The sequence below is a fragment of the Lolium rigidum genome, chromosome 1, assembly GCF_022539505.1.
Source record: "Lolium rigidum isolate FL_2022 chromosome 1, APGP_CSIRO_Lrig_0.1, whole genome shotgun sequence".
NCBI lineage: Eukaryota > Viridiplantae > Streptophyta > Magnoliopsida > Poales > Poaceae > Lolium > Lolium rigidum.
This window is the reverse complement of record NC_061508.1, coordinates 214,399,685-214,408,884: the sequence shown is the minus strand read 5'-3', so window position 1 is coordinate 214,408,884 and position 9,200 is coordinate 214,399,685.

Below are 9,200 nucleotides of genomic sequence, written 5' to 3'. Positions count from 1 at the left end.
CAACGGTGTACTCGACGAAACCGACTCGCTGAGGGCGGCGCCACGCAAACGGTCGCATAGCTTCGTTTGCATCCACGCGTATCGGAAATACATCTGCATCCAGCTCCAGCGGGACGACGTACCATGTTCGGGACGTCTGCCACGATGCAAACGCGACGTAAATATGCGGCACGTTTGCATCTCGACGCGCGGTCGCGTCTAGCGTCCGCTCGCTTCCCCACGGGCCCATCTGGTAGTGACCCTAGCTCGATCGGCATCGAATTAAAGCACAACAAGCGCGCCAATGTCAACCGCCGGAGTGGCAACCGCGCTGATCAACCCGCCAACCGCCGGAATGGAGCGCCGAACCGCCGCGGAAGAGCAACCGCATGCCTCTTCATTATACACGCCGCTATTAATCCCCGCAGAATATAACCCATGTCTACTGTAATTCACGTCCAACCATCTGCTTCTGCTTCTTCTTCTTCTTCTTTATCTCCAACACCGGCTAGCCAGGCGCCATGAGCGACTACACGCTGCCGTCGGACTCAAAGAGCGAGGGCAAGTCACCCGGATGGCTGCATTGGTGGGAATCGCCTGCGACGCCAAGCGATCCGGGCTCCACGCCCAGCAACCCTGCCTCCACGCCGAGTGAGGAGGAGGACAGAGGCGTCGATGCCAGCGACGGCCAGGAGGAAGACAGAGGCGCCTCTGGCAGCGACGGCTGGAGGCGCAGGAGGCGGCGGACGACAAGGCGGCAGCAAGGAAGGAGGCTAGGGCTCGGGCAAGTGCGCGGGCCGCGCGTCATCGTCGTCGTCCGTTCACCGACGACGAAGAAGAAAACGACGGTACGTCCGACTCCAAGTCCTCCACGGATGCGTCGTCCCCCAGCTCCTCTTCAGACGAGGAGGTGACAAGCAAGAGGCGCAGGAGTCATGACTACGATGCAGAGCCTTGTAACAAGAAGACCAAAAATTAGTTTTAGTTTATTTATTTTTAAATATATTCTTGTTTGTATGTTAAATTTGAACTTTTTCGATTCGAGTAATCTATCCGGTCAACTGTTTATGGCAGCAACAATATATTTTGTACTAGTTGTTATCGCGTTTAAACTTGGTCATTCATATAAATTGATGAGACATCCAACAAAAATGAAGAAAACATAACAGTTGTATGTCCAAAATGCGCCGGACCGGTGGGGACGGTTCCCAACACAAACAGACATTTCGCGTCTCGCAGATATTTTCGCGTCCGTCAGACGACGCAAATAGACGCACGCGGACAATTTAGCCGTCCGAAATGCGTTACCCAGTTGGAAATGTCCTGAGGTGCAAAGCCAAGTGCAGCACGCGTGAACGGAACGGGAGATTGTGACGGAAGGAGACCCGTTGACTTTGACCCCAGCAGCTCACCGTCGGCCATCCATGGCTTTGGCTTTGCATAAGAGCCTTTTAACTGTAGGGACTATAAAATATTACCCATTTAATCGGCAGATCCGAATGTCTAGTTTAGTCAATACTAGTTGTTTCGAAAAGTAGTATTTTTTCCCTCCAAAGGCCAATTTGGCAGGCGCATATCCAATAAAGAAAAACTACCTTTTGCTAAACATTTCTTATAATAGATTTTCTTTTTAGGAAAGCTTATAATACCCTTTTTATTTTATTTCCTTACAAACAATCCGTGCATGTGGCTAGAGGACTTAGATCTTCATATAGAGAAGAAAAAACTTATATCGCCAACGGGAGTGGGAAAAGTATAAATGGAGTGCCCAAATCTCGAGAGAGAATTTGGTCAATTTTAAAAATTGTTCATTTCTGTCCAAAAACGATAAGAATGATAATAATTTTTCCACCTAGTGAAATAATGTACTGCTTGCTTTTAGAGTTTTTTTTTGTACGGATAGATTCGATGGTTTTAAGTGCCTAGTGATAGTCTAAAATTTAGCAAAAAAGTTTAAAATAGGTTAAAATTGCAATGCAATGAAGATGCATTTTATCTAAATGGTAGTGGTAAGTGTCGCCAACTTCAGACTAGATGGTACTTGGTTCAGGCCACCTTACTTTTTGCAAGTTATATTATTTCAATTTAAAAATTTAAGTTTTTTTTAAATCCTGCGATATTTTTCATTTATCCGGACACCCACATAACTTTTTGCAGGTTTAATTTTTCCTCTTCCAGTCGTCTTCCATTTGTCGCATGCCTGAGAGGTGTGATTAAAGTTACTATGTTGCGTAGGTACCCCAAAAATGATCGACGTATATGGAAAATTACTTAAGGTGATATCCTTGACCCAGTCACGTTCATATCGGCGTCGGTTTTTTGCCTCTCCCGTTGACACATTCATAACGTGTGATGTGTGTATCATGCACAAATTCAATTCGTCTACGTGCAAACATCGCTATTTCAGTCTTGATCCGTAGGATGTTGGTGACATTTACAGGTGGTAGTGACAACGAGTTTCGCTCAGCGGGTGTTTTTCAAGGGAACGAGCGGTATGCAGTACTACTCTCATAGGCCCCGCGGTTTTTCAAGGGGGCTGACTTGCACATAACTCCGGCAATGTTCGACTCTTGCCACAAATAATCACACGCAAACACACACATCCTCTATTCCATCTTCCCTACTCGCCTATTCCATTGTTCTCCACTCCACTTTTGTTGTCATGTTTTCTCTATTCACCTCCATATGTAAGAGAAGAACATTTTGGAAGGTCAGGTGTTCTCATTTTATCCAATCGTGGCTAACTACTAGTTGATGTCTAAGGGGAGTAAGGGGGGCACCCCCCCCCCCCCACACACACACACCTTTCCACCACCTTCATCTTCCCCTCTCCTCCACCCCACTTCCGATGTCAGGCTTTTGTCGTTCTCCTCCATCCACTTGGAGGGCACCGTTCGCCGAGCTCGGCTGCGCCGTTCTGTCGCCGCAGACGACCCTCACACCGCGTAGGACCGCTTGCGCTCCCTACCCCGCCGACCACACCGGACTCTCTGAATCATGCATCAAGATGTTGCTCACTCTCATGGGGTCCATGGTAGCTGCAATCGTGTTGATATAGATGATCACCGACAACAAGACGCTCAATGCCGCGGGGCGTTGCAGGCACTGTCCGCTTCCTGCGTGCTGCTGCGTTCATGGCAGTCACGCTCTCGCTCGTCACAATGTGCATCGACTCGGTTCTCATGTTGGTTGCCTGCCAAGACAACAAGACAGTCGCCTTCTTCATCGACGTCTCCATCATATTTCCCATCTACTATCTCACAACATATCATGTCAATTTTCTTAGGAGAAAGCTGGTTGCGGGAGGGGTGGCGTAGTTACCTATTTTCCCCTATCTAAACCTTGATTTGTATATCATAGTTAGCCAGTGTTTGATGCTTCCCCCTTGATTTGTTGTGCACAGCAGGTGTTTTTCAAGGAAACAGGGATTTGCAGTACGACATGCATGCATTGCCTCACGTTAGCATGATCCAAGTCCCTAAATCGCCACTCCATCTATCACAAAATAACTTGTTCAACTTCCTCTAGATACACACTAATGCATACCAACACAATAATCCGGCCGGTGCAGAGTAAGCATTGTGCAGCTAATCAACCAAACAACATGCTCAGCTTGTTAATGTGTCTGCATGCAGTTGGCACGATGCAGGAGCAATCAGTTTACTGGCATGTGTGGTCAATTGACCACGCTGTTTTCTGGCAAATCCTTTGTATTTTGGTATAAAATAACATAAAAATATTTAAAATAGGTTAGAACACATGTATTTGACATCATAGATTTAAAATGACAACACATAATTTAAGTTCTAGCTCCCAGTGGGGAGCAATGCAGAGTTTGCAAGCCATCCTATTAGTCTGAATGTCTGAAAGCTACCGTCGAGTTGACGATTTGACACAAAAAAAAGGATACTATAAGAATGGAAGTGTGGAACCAATAAGCGGCTTAATTTCTTCAGATGGAAAATCGCAGTAGGATCAGGTGGCGTGGACTTTGGCAAGATCAAGATCACGTACTCTATTCGATGGACGCTGGACAACTCGGAAAATTGAGTCAGAGACTGTATTTCTTGGTGTGGTTCGTGTAGCCCCCGGTAGAAGATCGAATGGAGCTGACGTCCAGCATCGATCATCTGCAGAAACTAAACGATCGAGCTGATTAGCATTTGCAGAAACTATTTCTTGCCGACGGAAGCGAGACTGATATATAACACGGGAGGCAAATTTCGTGTCTCCTGGCATCACCGGCATACGTACGGTGTTTACACAAACCGTCTTGCCGGGAATTTCCTGTGTACCTATCTGGACCGTCCGGCCAAGTCTTGGGGTGCTAGTATGAACGCAGGATACATGTACATCATCAAATTGCAAAACAGCGGTCGCCGTCTGCACATTCTAATAATCTCACAAGCCTTCTGCACCAGGAGAAGCCGCTCGCTGACAGCTGAGGTTTAGTGGACTTCGAATATACATGCCCCCTGAGGCGCGTTACACTGGCACACATTTGCTGACTCCTTAAGCTCTGACCAAATCAGCACGCCGCTGCCCCCTCGTGCGCTCACTTCACTGTCAGTTTCCCTAAATTTCATTCACATGTCAAAACAAAAGTTTCTAAATTTTAGTTCAAGTTGAGTTCCTCGTCGGTCAAACTAGCACGCTACTAAACGAAACTGAAATGATGACATGGCATGATAAGAACCTTGCCGGATATCACATAACTCTGTTTATTTATTCAACCAGCATGTGGCTGTCCACTGCACATATATAGTTTCAATCCTGCGACCAACTTAATCGTAGCTAGGCCCGTGGCCATGTCCACCACATGCTTCCTCCCTGGTTAACGTACCGAAATAGCATTCGCGAGGATCGGATTATGTTGTTAAAGACGCGTATTTCAGAAGAAAATATATATCTAAACCATAACGCAGCAACTTTTTTTTTCGGTAATATGATACGGTCCAGTTTCATTTTCTTCTTGCAGTCGGTCTTCCATTTGTCGCATGCATGAGCATGAGAGATGCGACTAAGAGCATCTCCAGCCGCGTCCCCCAAACCGCGCTGGATTGAGCGTTTGGGGGACGCGTTTTGTTCGTGCCGCCTTTGGGGGACGTCGCTCCCCAGCCACGTCCCCCAAACGCCTCCCCCAAACATTTAAAATATTTTTTTATATTTTTATTTCAATTTCCACAAACTAATACATAATTGGGAACGTGGTTTACACGAAGACACAGTTAGGAACATGGTTTTCCACAAACTAGTACATAGTTTGAACCATGGTGGACACAAATATAAAATTTTGCAAAGAAACTAAACCTAACTAGGCCGTGCATCGAAGGTTTCCTGTGTTCGCTGTTAAGAAAGAACACTCGAGGGCACACCCTGTCACCTAAACTGGAAAATCCAGCGGGAGGATGGTGCCCTTGTTGGTTCTACCGATGAGGCGAACATCTAGAAACTTCCGTGCACGTGTTCGCTGCGAAGAAACAACACTCACTCGTCCTCCTCGTCGGTGCTGTCGCCGTGGTAGTCCCGGCGGCACCGCGTCTCATCGAAGACCTTAACGCTCATGTCCCTGTCGCCGAAGTAGGAGAACAGGAGGATGAAGCCGGCTTCGAGGCTGTGGTGTCGCGCGAACTTGTCTCAGCCGATGTTGAGGTACATCTTGTCGCGCGCGTCGTAGATCACGTCGACGATCCACCGGTAGTAGCCGCACGCAGCCTCCCGCAGATGCATCATGCGCGGGCGGTCGTCGCCGGCGACGTAGTCAGCGAAGGAGTCCGGCAGCCTCTGGATGCCGCGCGGGTCGCCCTTGAGGACGAGGACGAACTCGAACAGCACGTCCGGCTCCACGTCCATCTCCGACGATGAAGCCGGCGGCATGGGAGGCGACGGCGAGCGTTCAGCTCTGCCGCGGCCACGACCACGACCATGGCCGCGAGGTCGGCCTCCGCCTCTACCAGACATAGCGTCGAGTCTTGTTGAGATGGTGGCGGCTAGGGTTTAGGAGAGAGGCGCTAGGGTTTGTGTGTGAGAGGGACGATGAGAGGCGGCCCTTTTATAGGCCGGAGGGAGGCGGAGGAGCGGTGGCGCTCATTAACGCCGGCACGCAAAGTTAGGCGCGATGGGACGCGTCGCTGCGGCTCTGCGGGAACTGCACCGTCGCTGCGGGAACTGCACCGTCGCTGCGCGCCAATAACTTCCGTCGCGAGGTAGGCGATGGTTAGGTTAAAATTTATTGTGCCGCTGACGAGTCGGCCCCGCCACTTCCCGCCTCGCTTTTCGGTGTATCCAGCGTCCCCGGTGCGTCCCCTGTGGGACGGGGACGGGCTCGGGGCGCCGGACACCGTATCGAGGCGCGCCGGACAAAAACGGGCTTTGAGGGATGCGGCTGGAACGGTTTTTCAAAATTGCTTTCCCCATACGCTGGAGATGCTCTAAGATTATATATGTGCACCACAAACTGGGCAGCATATGGAAGGAAGTGCATGTGGGTGCGCAACTTCCGTTCGTCAACCTACAAGACCCACGATTTCGTACTTGATATGTAGGATTTAGAACAGAATCAATGACAACTTAAATGGAATGGATAGTGCACATGTTTGGAGAAAACACGCGCATAGATTACCTCATATTAGCTTAATCCAAGTACCTAAATTAATAGTACAACAAACGTAATCCGTGTACCGTATGCGTATATATGCAATTAACTAATCTAGCATATGGTCAACTTGGCATGTGTCTGTATTACCGTTGATGCAACGCCGAAGCAACGCAGAGTTTCGCAAGGCACCACACATCCATGTGTGTGGTAGGCTGGTAGCTACCGCCGAGTTGAAGATTTGACCTAACTACGTGCGTCAAAGGAAGGGTCCCAACAATTTAGTGTTGACTTGTGATCAAACACGCCAAGTATATATGTGGATATGGAGCCAAGCGAGTGGCGCCGCTGCGGCTCTTTGGACAGGGAAAATGGTGGCAGGACGTACGCCGAAGGCGTGAACTTGGTCGATCGACGATGAACAAGTAGCTATCGCACAGTCGTCTCTGCGGTCAATTTTCTTGTCGTGTTGTTTTTCGGAAACCAGTAGACGCGTCCCACGGATCATCTGCAGAAAATAAGTTAGTCGAGGTTATTGGCGCGTCAGACGAGGTGTAGACGAAAGCGAGGATGCACGATAGATAACACGGTAGGTGTTTCCTAATTGGTCGCCTTCTAATCTTGGTGTGCAGTATGAGTGCACAACTGCACATCAGGCTGTGATCTCAAGATGGTGATGGTGATACGTACATCTACGCGCCGAGGATTTGACCCGCTGCTATTAGCTTATGTACGTGGTGAGCCCGGTAACCCGGCAGACAACTCCTTCGTCCATGCGCAGCCGGTATTACGTACATAATATATATCATATTTTTCTCCAAGAAAGAGTGGGCGCGTTTGTAGCCGCCATCCCCTTGGCTCGCATGCGGGAAGCAATTTTCGACCCGTTTGGATGCCTGCAGCCCACTACATTGTTGCATGAACATATTTTTAAAGCACCCCCGGGGCAGGCCCTGGAGGAACGCCCGGAATGGCAGTTTCTCCAGGACCAGACCCGTTGCGGCCAGAAGCCTGCACGCATGAAGAAGGGAGGCGGATACGCCGTGTCCCTTCGGGAACACACGCCATAATTAGGCTCACCGCTCCCCTCTCCTTCCTCACAGTCACGACCGCACTCTCACCTCCCCCAAACTGTCACATCACCCGGCGGTTCCCCTCCCACCAACCAATCCGCCGCACCGCCGCACGGAGGACCACCGCTACCGGAGGAGGAGACGTCAGCGACGAGGACCTCGACATCGGCCGCAATCAGGTCCGCAGTCCTCTTCGGCATCTCGTCTTCGCCCCGCGACCTCGAGCTCGTCCTCGGCCGGAAGAATGGTGGTAACGACCCCTCCTTCTCACCTTCGTACTCGTTCTGTTCAAACATGCCGTTCTGGGGCATTTCCGACGACATGCACAGTAGATCTGCTAGGGTTTTCGTTAGGATAGCGGTCGGATTGACGATGGTGTTCGTCCCATTTTCTTGCAGTTCTTGTCCAGTTCTTGCATTTCACGGTCACGATTCGCTTAGATCTGTTACTATAGTGTCGAATTGCGGTAGATCCTTCGTAGATCGGGGTTTGGATTGGTGAAACTGGCAGATTTTACTGTGCATGCAAAGAGGGGAAGGGTTTTTTGTGCTGGGGTTTAGCTTGTTGAGATTGTTGTGCGGAATCAGTCGCGGTAGTTTGTTGTAGATTGTGTAGTTAGTTGTACATTGTGTAGTTTCAGATTGAACTATGCCAACGATTGTAACCGGTAATCATAGTGTGAGGACATGATTGATCAGAGCCTATGGCATGACTGAACTTCACCATGCCATTGGTTCAGGTCAAACATCTCCTCCATACGTGCTCATTCTATGAGACATATGCATCTTGCTTTCCATGTTTATGTACTGCATTGGCCAATGATTCAACAATGGCACATTGGAAGGCAAGGTCCTGCCCTCAAACTTAGTCGTATGTGCCATATGACTTGCACACTAGACTTAGTTTGCGGACAGTCCCTTTGTCTGCCTTGTGATCCAACATATGAGGCCTCCTTTTTGTTTGTGTACTGCATTGGCCAATGATTCAACAATGGCACACTGGAAGGCAAGGTGCTGCCCTCAAACTTAGTCGTGGGTGTGTGATATCTTGCACACTAGACTTAGTTTGAGGGCATTACCTTGAGCTGCCGTGTGATCCAATGTATGAGGCATCACATGTTTCCAATGTTCGTTTTCATCTATATACTTGTGAGCAGGCACACCTCTAATGCCGTGTATTCTTCTCGCAGACTGAGAAGCTCAAGCTTGGGTCACCTCAGACCCCCGACGAGGGACCGTCCAAGAAGCGAAGGGCAGCAAACGTCGGCCACTTCCAGCCGGACGTTGCGTCGGACCAGTTCCTGCGCATCGTCTTCAAGCCTACCTTCGACCGGCTACGGATCCCTCATGATTTCGTCAGGTGGTTCGGAGAAATCCCTTCGAACATCGTCGTCACCACCAACACAGGCTGCAACTAGAGGATGACTACGGTGAGAGAAGGCGATGACGTGTACATCGACCAGGCGTGGGCGGCCTTCGTCGTGGCTCACCAGCTGCAGATAGGCCAGTTCCTCATCTTCAAGAAGGTGTCCACCTTCCAGCTCAATGTGGTCA